The 14,211-nt window shown below is 47.8% G+C and overlaps 1 protein-coding gene and 1 pseudogene across 2 annotated transcripts in view; both read left to right on the top strand.

Moving 5' to 3' along the window:
- Window positions 1–14,211, top strand: part of LOC146839138 (uncharacterized) — a 200,217-nt pseudogene that overhangs the window by 19,358 nt on the left and 166,648 nt on the right. The window lies entirely within an intron of this gene.
- LOC146839139 (uncharacterized) overlaps window positions 1–14,211 on the top strand; it is a 75,655-nt gene that overhangs the window by 37,052 nt on the left and 24,392 nt on the right. Inside the window, exon 2 of the mRNA XM_085603145.1 lies at window positions 871–945. The gene's annotated coding sequence lies outside the window, so the exon portion shown is untranslated. The remainder of the gene's footprint in view (window positions 1–870; window positions 946–14,211) is intronic.

Here is a 14,211-nt window from a genome sequence, read left to right as displayed (position 1 = left end):
GCCGCCGACACCAGCTAGAACCAAATCAGGCTGCTCCTGTGCAGGCTGCTCCTGTGCAGCTCGGATGCGGTAGGCAGTAGGCGGCAGGCGGCGGCGGCGGAAACAGCAAAATCACGGGCACCACCAGCAGGAGAGATCCTCCAGCAGCAGGGGGGGGGCCACAGGTTTACAAATGAATTAGGGAGCAGAGCCTCCGGCGTCTGGTGTTCGGTGGTCCGCTCCGGCACCAGCGAACTTCAAAACCCGGCAACTGGAGCCCGACAACTGGAGTCTACTGCTGCAAACCAGGTATGTCTTTTTAAGTGATTACGTGATTTTGGGGCTAACGTCGTTTCAGGTTCACTTGGATCCAATGAAAAGGAATCAAAGTCCTCAAAATAGCCAGATGCTGTTCGACCAATTGTTGGTAGCTTAGCAGGTTTTGTTGAACTTGGAGGTTGATCTTGTCGAGGCATGTTGACATAGATATCGGTTTGATTTTCAGTTCCAAGAGGGACGAGTTCCATGGAATTATTGCATAGTCCTTCATTCCGTGCTGGTGACTCCTCAATGGTGTCATTGCCTAAACCATTTTCATTTCGTTTTGAGTAACTTAACACGTATGAAATCATCGGCATTGTGACTAACATAGCATTCTCATTGGGTTAAATCCTTTATCTTTATAGCCTACCCGGATCCGAATTGAAAACGGAAAACCTTTGCAATATAATACTATACAAGATGATTACTGGTTGCATCTTTCTGTCTCTATAATTTCGAGACAGTGCTTTTTAACTCTCGGTAAATTGCTGTTATTCTCATATATATTCAGAGTAATAGAGCTATAAATATTTATATTAGTAGAGATAATGGATTTATTTTCATTCACAGAGCGTGATTAAAAACAGATCGATCAAATCAAATTAAAATAAATATGTGAAACGAGCCTACTTCGAATACATTAAGGTGAGAATTCAATATTAGTTTAGCTCCCAAAACTGTTGCATCATGTTAAATTATACATGGTCCCCTAATGGATTAACAATTAGCTACATCCTCTTGCTTTTTGACAGACATATTTCCTCATAGTAATTCCTGCTGCCGGAAGCCTAGAGGTTCACTGCCAGCTATTATTTAACGATATGGGCTGAGGTATTGATATATTTATGATGGTTTGCATGCATTACTCACCTTTCTGGGAGACACATGTCTGAATCTTGATTAGTGACTGACGTAGCGAGACACAGGGGAATACTGGCCTCTATCTATGAATGGGATCATGATTATTATTGATTATTTTATTAAAGCTGTGTAGTATCAGTCGTCTCTGGTTAATACATGAATGCCAAAATGTGTGAATTACAGATGTGTAAGAGATAGGTGGTAGAATATGGAACACTCTCAGTGGGATGTGTAGAAATCTACATATTGCCAACTTTGTGCAATAAGTATTTAATTATTAGACTATTTACATTGTTCAAATGTGTGTTTTTTCTCATTGATCCTGTGACAGCAATTATTTTGAAAGATTCTTGAATCTCGGAGCATTTAGAGCATGTTTTCAACTACTAAACGAAAGATTTTCAATGTCTTTGATTAATATGTATGTCTTTCATGTTTTTTTTTATTTTTAATTACATATATTTTGTATTATATTTTGTGTTAGGTATGCTCATTCACGTGTACCAAAGGAAGGAATATTATACCAGTCCTGAAGAAGGTGGTTTTATCTTTTTATTCCACCGAAAAGCGTAGACGTAAAGTTTTTGGTTGAATTTGTCTTGGGACTAGAATTATTAAAATCAGGGTGAATTGCTCCCGGTTATTTCTGGTCCATATAGGTTACAAATTAACACTGTTAAGGCACAACTTTGGTGCTCTTTTTACACATTCTCCTTCCATGTGATGTTTACTCATTGTCTTTTTATGAGATTTCGAACTAATTAAATTGTTTTAAATTTGTATTTTCTGTATGAACATTTACATGTTTTTTTAATAAAGATACATATTTGTGTCATTATATGTTTTTTATGATTACCTATTGCTGTGAATTGGATCATTAATGTGTTAATAAATTTTATTTAATCTAGTGTTAGGTTTCTCACATCTCATTTTGAATTGTTCTTAGCTTGTGATGTATTTGACTGAATGATACATTTGACTGCATGGTCTCCTAGTGCCGATTTAAGTAAAGTGTGTTTTTATAGTTCAAAGGGAATTTTTCTAACTATATAGTTGATTCTGGTGCTCTGTCCCTTTGGACTTAAATGAGCCCCTCTCCTTGTTTTCAAAGTTCTGGACTGCACACAGACTCTGCAATGGGAGGTCTGGGACACACTTTACAAGCTGCTTCTGTGGGTGGCGCAATCAGCGCTGCAGGCCCACCAGCATTATTCGGTCTACCAGCCCTGGGCACGACCGGTGCACTATACTAGGGACTAACAGGTAAACCAAATGAGCCAATTATGGGTATACCAATTCATACCGTCAATTCTACAATAGGGAGCATTCGCGCTGTGGCACTGAATGACAGTGGCACAGTGCCCAGAGCATCTAACACCAGCAGAAACAGAGGAGACAAAAGCGAAAAATGGAAGGGATACCCACGCCAATGGTGCCAGGTCTAACAACCGTGATATACTCACTCAAGTCCGCTGTCACCAGAAATTCCGTTAGGTTCTGGCAAGCTATTGTTACTTCCACTGCGCTGTCTAGCATCGTCAGAGCCCATTCCCCGTTCATTAGATGAGTCCTCAGAATTCTGGGCATGTCTGATCTTGAGACCTGCTACCTTCTTCTTTTTGAACTGAGCTTTTGACTTTTGTTTGTCTTCTTGTTTAGGTGCGTAGTCCGTAGGGCGTTGCTTGTCTCTGGACTTTGTACGCTCTTCTTGTCTGTGTTCTGGGCTGTAAATTCTATTCCGCTTGTGGAATTTGGGTAATTTTGCGTTCTGCAGAGAATGCGGATTTGCCAAAAATTCTGCAATCCGCAGCTTCGCGGAATTGTTTGCGCTTTCAAAATGCGTGTTCACAAGATATTTCCCCCCGAGCACACAAACAGCATTTGCGAACAGGAAAAAAGCATCGCGAACGGGCGGAACAAGCATTTCCGCATGTTTGCGAAGACTTTTTACCGTTTCGCAGAGCTTTGCGTAGCGCGACTCTGCAAATTCCGCCCACCCCTTCTGACCATCCTTCCCTCTCTAAGGTTTTTGATGAACCCTGAAAGGAACGAGAGGAACGTGTTTCAGTGTCCTGATACCTGTCAGGTTTCCTAATATTGTCCCTATTCCTAAGGTTGTACCTTCTTTCGGAGGGCTCCTGTTGAGGAGACCTACCTCTGGACTGAGATCTAATGTCCTTATCTTTATGTTGTTTTTTATTTTCCCACTTCTTCTTTGAAGAAGCAGGTGCTTGCTTAGGGGTATCCTTTCCAGGACTACCCACCAATTGTGGTTTCACTGGTCTAGCTCCCAGGCTATCTCTACCTAATTCTGCATAAGCAGTTTCAATTATTTTAGGTAGTTCTGTCTCTTGTTGTAAAGGAGAAAATTCTCCTAGTCTCTGGCATATTGCCACTGATGCTGCCTCACCTTTAATATTTGCTAATATAGCTGATACCCGGGCATAATTACCCAGTAATTTCATCCCCAAATTCAGAGCAGGTTCTGCTCCGCACTCGTTCTGTATCTGTCTCTCTACATCTGGTATTACTGCTGAGGAGGGATTACCATAAGTTCTGGAATATATGGCAGCGAAAACTGTACCCCAAGAGGTACAAACCTCTATCAGGGGAGCTACTCCCATTGGCAAGCAGGTTGTTAACATTCTGTGTTTTTCATGCGGGGTAGTTTGGGGAAACACTGCCTCCAGCCGTGTTATTTTCTGAGCTATCGAAAGGCATTTGCTCACGTTTTGTGGGAATTTGTCCATTACTGCATGTCATGTTTGTGGTGTGATCTTGGTTGTAGACGTCTGGACTGGTCCTCTTGTTGTTGTTGTAGCCGGTGTTGGCTGTAGTGTGAGTGTTCTCATTACAAATTGTCATGTTTCTGTATAGTCTTATTAGTTCTTTGTGGAGTATAAGTAAATCTCCTCCTGGCATTGTCTCAATGTCAGGGTGTGGTGTATAGGCCGCTAATACTGGCCATGTTGCTCTGTCTCTTCCGAGCGGACCCAGTCTCACTCTGTTCCTAGTATGGGGGAGGGCGCCTTTAAACCAGTATAGGTGTTCCTGGTAAATTAGTGGAATTTCAATATATTCGTAAGGATTATAGTCATTTGGCACTTCATCTTCTGTGTAGAAATGAAATGTTTTTGTTATTGCATTTGCTGCTGGGACTGTAACCCATGAATAGAATACCTCTGTTCTATAGGATTCGTGTGCCTCAATCACAAATGTTACCGTTCCACCCATGGATGTGAAACCATACGCACCCAATTTTATGGTGACGGCATTTCTGACGTTTGGTGTCATTTGAATTGCATCTGCATCATTTTCATCATCTGTGGCGTTGAACTGCAGTTGTTGTTCCACTGCCTCTCCTTTTAATGTTTTTATTTAAGAAGGGCCTTGTTAGGCTTTGAGATAAGGTATTTATACACAATTCTAGGAGCAATATGTCCTTCAAGCTTGATTAACCAGCAGCCAATAAATAGTATTTAGACTACTCAGCTGTGCCGGAATTTTTGTGCCCTCCCACTCCAGACGTCTCTGGAATATGTGAGAAGGGTCTCTGAGATTAGCACGACTGAACTACTCAGATTCTATTATTAAATAAGTACCCAACCAACGTTGGCGACGCCATGTTGTGTAGTTCCTATATCCCTTTATAGGTTCTGCACGTTTAGACAACATAGACTATAGGATTGGTGTCAGACTGATTCTGGACGCCTCTATCGGGTATGTTGGCCTGTATAGCAGCTAGCTCACAGTGCCACAAGAAACTCCTCTTACCAAGGAGGGGATAGTTCCTGGCAACTATCGAACATGACCACCCCGATCCCTCAGGACCGTGGAAATAATGTACCACTTTTCGCTCAGTCACTCGTGCTCACTTTCGTTCAGATAGATACACAGAGTAAATGGTTGGGACGTTGTCAATATGTATTTATTGAAAAGTCATTATTCTAGTGTAAAATAGATGTGCTGAGACAATCAATAGACAGTGCAGGATATAGACAACTAGAAGCACTAGAAACGTAAAAGGATGATAGATTTCTATCATTCTGCTAAAATCATGAATGCATACAAGCATATAAAATACATGACAGTAATAAATGTGTACTCCTACGATGTAATCCTAACTAGATGTATCTAAGTGTACCTAGCATGTGTGTAGGTGCTAAGCCAAGAATCCTCCTAGGATAAGTCAAACCCCATTACCTGAATTGAGAGACTGTGGGACCCCCGTTCTGGTCTCGAGCTGGACACCCCGCAAGGGATATTCAGACCACTGCGAGCTGGATTGTCTGCAGGCAGGAACCTCAGCGTCTCGCGTCAGTGTGTCGGCATGGAAGTCCTGATCTCCTCTCTCTGATGTGCTGTAGAACTACAGAAAGTAGCTAATGTTTCTTTGTCCCTTGTCCCTTGTATTAGCCATTGTTGGAATTAAGGATGACGTAGGGGATGAACCTTGCACGTAGATATTATGCAGGTGGTGTAGCTTCTGCCTGGTTTCCAAGAACCCTCATGAATATTCATTCATACTGTATGAGTCCATTAATGAAGTTATAGGAGGCTATTGTTCAGGGAAACACCCTCCTTTTGCACCCAGGACTAGAACTAGGTAAAGGTTCAATCCTAAAAGCTTTTTTATTGTGTAGTGTAGGGGAAATAATGTAGGTGAAGGTATATGATGTTACCCGGGCCTATATTAGGATACCTATATAGAACATAACAGTGAGGCCTGTCCAAGGGGTAAAGAGGAGCTGAGATCTGTCACAAGGGCAGAGAAGAGGTGAGATCTGTCCAGGGGGGTGCAGAGGAGGTGAGGCCTGTCCAGGGAGTGCAGAGGAGGTGAGGCCTGTCCAGGGTGTGCCGTGTAGGTGAGACCTGTCCAGTGGGGTGCAGAGGAGGTGAGGCTTGTCCAGGAGGGTGCAAAGTAGGTGAGTCCTGTCCTGTTCAGGGGAGTGCAGAGGAGGTGAGGCCTGTCCAGAAAATGCAGAGAAGGCATGCGGTCTGTCCAGTGGGTGCAGAGGAAGTGAGGCCATTCCATAGGGTGCAGGGGAGGTGAGACCCATGCAGGGTGTGCAGAGGAGGTGAGGCCTGTCCGAGATACAGTGGAGGTGAGGCCTGTCCAGGGGGTGCAGAGGAGGTGATTCCTGTCCAGGGAGGTGCAGAGGAGGTGAGGCCTGTCCAGGGGTGGTTTAGAGAAGGTGAGACCTTTTCACGGGGTGCAGAGAATGTGAGGCCTGTCCAGGGACTGCAGAGGTGAGGCCTGTTCAGGGGGTGCTGAGGTGAGGCCTGTCCTGTGGTGCAGAGTAGGTGAGCCCTGACCAAGGGGTGCAGAGGAGGTGGGACCTGTCTAAGGGGTGCATAGGTGAGGCCTGTCCAGGGGGTGCAGAGGTGAGTCCTGTCCAGGGGGTTGAGAGGAGGTGAGGCCTGTCCAGGGAGTGGAGAGGAGGTAAGGTCTATCCAGGGGGTTGCAGAGGAAGTGAGGCCTTTCCTGTGCTTTGTGGGTGCAGATAATGTGCAGCCTGTCCAGAGGGGATGCAGACATGAGACCTGTCCTGTCCTGGGGGTGCAGAGGAACGGAGACCTGTCCAGGGGGGAAGGTGGGGGTCTGGTCTGAGGAGTTGAGACCTGCCCTGTCCAGGGTTTGCAGAGGAAGTGAGGCCTGTTCAGGAGGGTGCAGAGGAGGTGAGGCCTGTCCAGGAGGGTGCAGAGGAGGTGAGGCCTTACCTGTCCAGGGGGTGCAAAGCAGATGAGGCCTGCCCAGAAGTGGAGGCTTGTCTTGAACTGTGGGTTCAGAGGAGTTGGAGCCTGTCCAGAAGGTGTGAAGAGGTGGCGAGGCCTGTCCGGGGGCTGCAGAGGACGTAGGGCCTTTTCAACGAGGTGCAGAGGAGGTGAGGCCTGTTCAGGAGATGAAGAGGAGGGCCTGTCCTCTGCTTGGGGAGGAGGGGGTTCAGAGGAGGTGGGGCCTGTCTAGGAGGATAGAGAGTACATGAGGCCTGTCCAGTGGGGTTGCAGAGGGGGTGAGGCCTGTCCGGAGGGTGCAGAGGAGGTGAGGCCTGTCAACGGGGAGAGGAGTGCAGAGAGGAGGAGGTCTCTCCAGGGCAGGCAGGGGAGGTGAGGCCTGTTGTTGGAAAGTGGATTATTAATAGTGGTTAATATATATCTACCACTGACAATAATACCACGGACACGATATAGGGCTCAGAATAGGTCTCAGAAGAGTATTCCGATGCTCAACCCGTGGTAGCTTGGCTGTGAGCAGGCAGGCTTAACTTCTGGGACAGGTATGTAAAGAATTTAAAAACACCAATTCAGTAATTAACCCCTTAAGTGCCCGCCCCTTTCCCCGCCCTGTGCCGGCCGTTGCATTAGCGGGCGGGGTTTATGACGAGCTGGACTCGTCATGGGCACAGCGCAACCGCGGCCCATGACGAGTCCAGCTCGTCATGGGCACTGAAGAGGTTAATTAAGACACAACCCACAATAAAAATCCAACACCAATTTATAAAAATAGGAAATATGTTTATGTTTTAAATAACATCAAAACAAAAAAATTTTTAATGTAGGGAACCAGAGATATACATTTTTAAAGATTAAACACTTTTTAGTGCTTAGAAACCAATAGTCACTTCTGGACATTTGGTTGCCTCTGACCGGGACAAGGTTAAAGTTTGAGGCCGACCGAGATGGATCCCTGGTTGGATACACTAAGCGGGAGGCCCCGGTCAAGATTTTACCTTCACACTTAGAAACTTTTCTGGAGGATTTCTCACCAGACGTCGTGCAACCTTCTCCAGCAGGCCGGATTCAGTGAGGGTTCGCCGGATTGCCTTTCTGTGAGAGTCTGGTCTCCCTATAGAGCTATCTCACAAAAGTTCACCAAACGTCTGGAACTTCATCCTGAAGTTCCTCTTGTTGGTCCAAAGTGTCCAAAACACAATCCAAGGGTCTGGAATCTCCAAAATGGTCCTTGAAAGGTTGGGACCACAATTCCCACAATGCACCTGGACAGCACCATTAAAAGTCCACTGGATACACTCCAGGCAGGGGACTCTTGGTGGAGTTGATGCAGGTGAGCTCTGTTAACCTGTAGCTTGTAGGGAGCACACTCTTTATTCCTCTTGAAACAAGCTACATCCAAAGGGCTGTAGTTCAGGTAATGCAGCAGGCGCAGTCAGTCAGAATGCAGGGCCTGATGGTGCAAATCAAGTGTCCAGTTTGGCTGTCCTTCTTCTTTTCTCAGTTTCAAGCAGCAGAGCTGAGTGGCACCAGACACTTATTCAGTGTTCTCTGGGGTCGTACAGGAGGGCACTCCTGTCCAATGAGGTGCAGGGCAACGCCCTAGTGGCTGACCATTTCCTCCAAAGTGTGGCGCAATGGTCTCCCAGAAAGCACTATTTCTCCAAAATTCAATATGGCTGAAGTCTCTGAAGAGAGACATGAGCTGGCTAAACCACCCTCCAGGATGGCTCATCTCCATATTCTCCCTCCCCCTGGCATCTGCACATTCCTTCCTTAAGTCTGCCACCTGGCTGGGTTCAGAGGGTAGGGGTGTAAATGAAAGTGGCTTATTCTGCCTGTCCTCTCCTGCTTTTGAAGATCATAGTTTACAACCCCTCCCCCTTGTCCGTGCATTCCTATGCAGCAGAACCCTCTCCTCCCAGAATGGCTCCTTCACCCCAGGGGCTACTTATCACTTCATCAAAGCAGCCTGGCTAACCCACTTAACTCTGGCCAATCAGGTGAGAGCACTAGCGGGCTGAATGTTGGCTTACAGACAAGAACGACTTGTAACTTCTTGCCTGTACATTTTAGGATAAATCCAACAATAGGATATTCTTGGATTTATCATTACCATTCTATTGAGTCCTTGAATGATATTTTATCTCTGTTTCCGTGCGGGAGATTATAATTAATCACTGAATGCCACGTTAACCTGTGTGGCTGGGGATCTGCAATACGACAAATGAACTGGGCAATTTCTCCAACACCAGGGCTTATAAAACATCTTTTATAAGGACCCTGCCTATATCTACATGACCCCCCACACCTGGAACACCCAGGGTAGACTGTAGGGGTACTGAATATGTACAAATATTGCAGCTCTTCACTCCACAGTGCTCCTAGCAGAAAAGTCGATTTTGAGAAGCACTTTACTACAATGTGGAAATGAAATGTGCAATCTCACTAACCCCAAGGCATATAAAACCTATTTAATAAGGGTCCTGGGGGTACCTAATATGGCAAAATATTGTAGTTTATTTGTTTTTCACTGCCCAAAATACCAAAGTCGAGATTGGGCACAATTTACATGTTAAAAACTGACCTGCAACACAGGGCGGCTTTCAAACTGACCTCTGGCTCCAGCAGTGCACACATGCTGCTGGCCTCTAAAGTGCCGTGTCCTATTATGTACTAGGGACTTAAAGGTAGTTTTAATCCCCAGCCCTATAATGTACTAGGGCCCTATAGGGGAGGCCATGCCAATCATAGGGGCACCCTAGCCCATAGTGTGCCCTAGTGTAAGTAGGTGTTTTCATTGTATTCCTATTGTGTTTTCATCATAGCACTGGCCCTGGGCCCGGTTAGGCAGAGCCCAGGGACAGTCAGTTACCACCAGTACCAGTCAGCAAAACAAATGGGGGTGCCGAGGACACAGGATGACAGGATGACTTTGCGGCATAGCCCCCCTCCCCCAAAGGAAAAGTGATGTGTTACTAACTTACACCCTGGTAGTCCTCATCAGCTGAGTGGAAAAACCTGGAAAGTCTTTCAGCATTGGCATGGGCAACCCTAGGTCTGTGTCCCACAGTGAAGTCCATTCCCTTTAGGGAAATAGACCACTTTAACAACGTGGGATTCTCCCCTTACATCTACACGAGCCATCTGAGAGGCCTGTGGTCAGTTTGAACACGAAGGTCAGTCCCAAACAAATATGGCCTCAGCTTTTTCAGGGACCAAACCACAGCAAAAGCCTCTCTCTCAATGGCACTCCTCCTCTGCTCTCTGGGAAGAAGCCTCCTGCTAAGGAAGGCAACTGGCTAATCAAAGCCCTCTTCACTTAAATGTGACAACACTGCCCCAATCCCATGTTCTGAAACATTTGTCTGAACCACACATTCCTTTGTGTAGTCAGGGGTCAGCCGCACTGGTGCTGGACACAGCAGCTTTCAGAGTGTCACAAGCCTTATGATTCTCTGGGGTCCAATCCACTTTCTTGGGTATCTTCTTAAGTAAGTTCTGTCTGTGGAGCCACAATTGTCCCATAATTCTGAAAATACCTTCTATAGTACCTAGTCAGTCCAAGGAATGCCCTGACCTGTGTCAGGGTGAGAGGAGCCGTCCAATACAGAATAGTTTGAATTTTGGCCTGGAGAGGCTGTACATGGCCTCCACCTACCAGGTGATCCATGTACACCACATAACTCTGCCCTTTTTTGGAACTTACTTGCCTTATTAGTCAGGCCTGCCTGCTGCATGGCCTGAAGCACTTCCCTCAGTTGGCTTAAGTGATCCTCCCAGGTGGAGCTGTACACATCTATATCATCCAGATAAGCTGCACTGAACTGTTCCAACCCAGACAGGACCCTGTTCACCAACCTTTGGAAGGTGGCAGCTGCATTCTTTAAGCCAAAGGGCATTACTTTGAACTTATATGTCCCTCTGGGGTGGAGAATGCTGACCTCGTCTTCGCTCCTTCAGTGAGGGCAATCTGCCATTAGCCTGAAGTCAAATCAAATGTACTCGGGTACTTAGCAGCCCCTACCCTATCACTGAGCTCATCAGCTCTAGGTATAGGGTGAGCATCTGTCTTTGTGACTGCATTAAGTCCTCTGTAGTCCACACAGAACCTTAACACTTTTGCCCCTCCACCCTGTGGATTAGGCTTGGGCACCAGCCCCACTGAGCTGGCCCATGGACTGTCAGAAGGTTCAGTTACCCTGGACTCCAGCATCTTACCTACCTCAGCTTTAATGCTGGCACTGAAATGGTCAGACAACCTGTACAGTTTATTTTTGACAGGTGGGCTGTCACCAGTGTCAATGTGGTGAACAGAGAATAGGCCAGCAAGCTGCACCAGCACCTGCTTACAGTCTCTCTGCTGCTAGTCTGTCAATTTGGGAGAGGGTACCACTCCCTCCACTGACCCATCTTGCACTTTATTGGAGAGGAGGTCAGGCACTGGCTCGATTTCCTCCTCCACTACCTCATCAGTGACTAGTAACATGGTCATATCTGCCCTGTCATGGTGGGGATTCAATCTGTTCACATGTAGGACCCTATGAGGGTTCCTGTGGTTGCCAATGTCGACCACATTGGTAACCTCACCCTTCTTTTCTAAGATTGGGTAGGGCCCACTCCATTTGTCATCAAGGATCATGGGAGCCACAGGCTCCAACTCCCGCGTCAACTGTCCAGGAGTCTTCTCAAGCATAGTAGCATTTTGATCATACCAGTGCTTCGCGAGCCTCTGGCTAGCCTCCAGTTTTCTGCTTGCCTTGTACATATACTAGGCCATTCTAGATCTCAGGCCTAGCACATAGTCCAGCACTTTGTCCTTGCTTCTTCAGAGGCTTCTCTAAAGGCTCTCTCAGCAGGCACAATGGACCCCTGACAGGGTGTCCAAACAACAATTCAAAGGGACTGAAACCAACCCCTTTCTGTGGAACCTCCCTGTATGCAAACAGTAGGCATGGGAGGAGAACATGCCATCTCCTCCTGAGTTTCTCAGACAACCCATTGATCATTCCCTTCATGGTCTTGTTAAACCACTCCACCAGACCATTAGTCTGGGAGTGATATGTGGTGGTGAACTTGTAGTTGACACCACAATCATCCCACATCACAGTCAGATAGCTAGACAGAAAGTTTGGGCCCCTATCTGACACAATCTATTTAGGAAAACCCTCTCTGATGAACACACCAAGCAGTGCCCTACCCACCTCAGGAGCATCTATGGTTCTAAGAGGGATTGCTTCAGGGTACCTAGTGGCATGGTCCACTATCACCAAGATGTACCTATTCCATGATGCAGTAGGTGGGTCCAGGGGACCAACAATGTCCATCTCCACCCTTTCAAAAGGAACCCCAACCACTGGCAGCGGTATTAGGGGAGCCTTTGTCTCGCCCCCTGCCTTCCCACTGGCCTGACAGGTGAAATAGGAGCTGCAAAACTCTTTTACCTGTTCAGACATATGGGGCCAGTAGAATTGGTTCACCAACCAGTTCCATGTCTGTCCCAAATGTGCTGCCAAGGGGATATCATGACCAAAAGTCAGGATGAACTATCTATACTTCCGGGGCACCATCAACCTCCTGGTGGCCCCCTCCTTGAGGTTTCTGGCCTCAGTATAAAGCAGTCCATCTTCCCAGGAGATTCTGTGAAACTCACTGTCATCCCCTTCTTCCGGCTTAGAGGCAATCTGCCTCAAGCTCTCAAGGGCGGGACAGTCTCTCTGCCCCTTACAGAACTCCTCTCTGGAAGGCCCACCTGCTCCTGTCAGTTCTGCCAAATCTGCCAGCTCTGGCAGGGATGGAGTCCCTCCCTCAGAGGACAGATCGTCCCTATCAGGGTCAGTTTCCTCCTGCACCTCTGGAGCTCCCTGGGCTGGCTCACAAGGCCCTACACCCTTGTCATTGGATGCTTGGCCCTTTGTTCCAGGGTCCAAGTGTCCAGCCTTTCCCTTCTGGCTAGTCTGTGATCTAGTCGCAGCACATACCCACTCAGGGTACCTCAATATTTACATATCACATGGATCACATCCTAGTCTACACCACACCCTGGCTCACATACAGGTCCCCACCATGCCCTGGCTCACATCTTGGTCCTCACCAGGCTCCGACTCACATCCTTGTCCTCACCAGGCCCCAGCTCACATCCTGGTCCTCACCAGGCCCGGCTCACATCCTTGTCCCCACCAGGCCCCGGCTCACATCCTGGTCCTCACCAGGCCCCAGCTCACATCCTGGTCCCCACCATGCCACGGGTCACACCCTGATTCTCACCAGCCCCTGGCTCTCATCCAGGTCCATACCAAGCCCTGCCCACATGCTAGTCCTCACCAGGAGCAGCTCAGTTCCCTGGTCTTCCCCAGGCCCGGCTCAGCATCCCTTTACACACCAGGACCCGGCTCACATTCTCGTCCACACCAGGCCCTGGCTCACATCCTGGTCCCCACCAGCCCTGGCTCACATCCTGACCTTCCCTTTGGCCTCGGCTCACATCCTGGTTCCCACCATGCCTCCAGCTCACATCCTTGTCCTCACCAGGCCCCGGCTTACATTCTGGTCCCCACCAGGCCACTGGTCATGCTCTGCTCCTCACCAGTCTCATACGCTGGTCTTCAGGAGGCCCCGGCTGACATCCTGGTCCCCACCAGCCCCAGCAACATCATGATCCTCCCCAGGCCCCGGCTGACATCCTGGTTCCCAACATGCCTCTGGCTCACATCCTGGTCGTCACTAGCCTCTGGCTCACATCTTGGTCCCCACCAGGCCCTGGCTTACATGTTGGTTCTCCCCAAGCCCTGGCTCAGCATCCTAGCCCTCCCAGGTCATGCAAGAGTGAAAGAACAAGCAATGCATCCTGGTCCATACGAGGCCATGCAAGAGTGAAAGAACAAGCTATGCATCCTGGTCCATACCAGGCCATGCAAGAGTGAAAGAATAAGCAATGCATCCTGGTCCTTATCAGGCCTTTCAAGGGAGCGGAAGAGATATTGGTGCAGCTGTACTGCCATCTCTTCCATGTCGCTGAAGGGAGATCGGGCTGTGCAGTCTGGTCCTTGCCTGGCTCTGCAATGGAGAGTAGAAAGCCATATGTTATGTTATGTTATGTTATATTGCATTTGTAAAGCGCGCAGTTACTCAGGAGTATCCCGGCGCTGAGCGCAACTGGGGAACCCATCCTGGCTTTCCCTGTGAGATGATCCCTACTGGGAATCTCCAAGGTGAAGACAAGCATCCCCGGCGCTGATGGGGCCGTAAGTGGAGATAAGCAAGCTATTGCCCAGAGTTGCTGAGTGGGATCCGTGGTTAGAGTAGGCACCGAGAGAA

This window comes from Triturus cristatus, chromosome 4_2, assembly GCF_964204655.1.
Source record: "Triturus cristatus chromosome 4_2, aTriCri1.1, whole genome shotgun sequence".
Taxonomy (NCBI): domain Eukaryota; kingdom Metazoa; phylum Chordata; class Amphibia; order Caudata; family Salamandridae; genus Triturus; species Triturus cristatus.
Note: the sequence above shows the minus strand (reverse complement) of the source record. Positions and strands in the feature narration are given on the sequence as shown.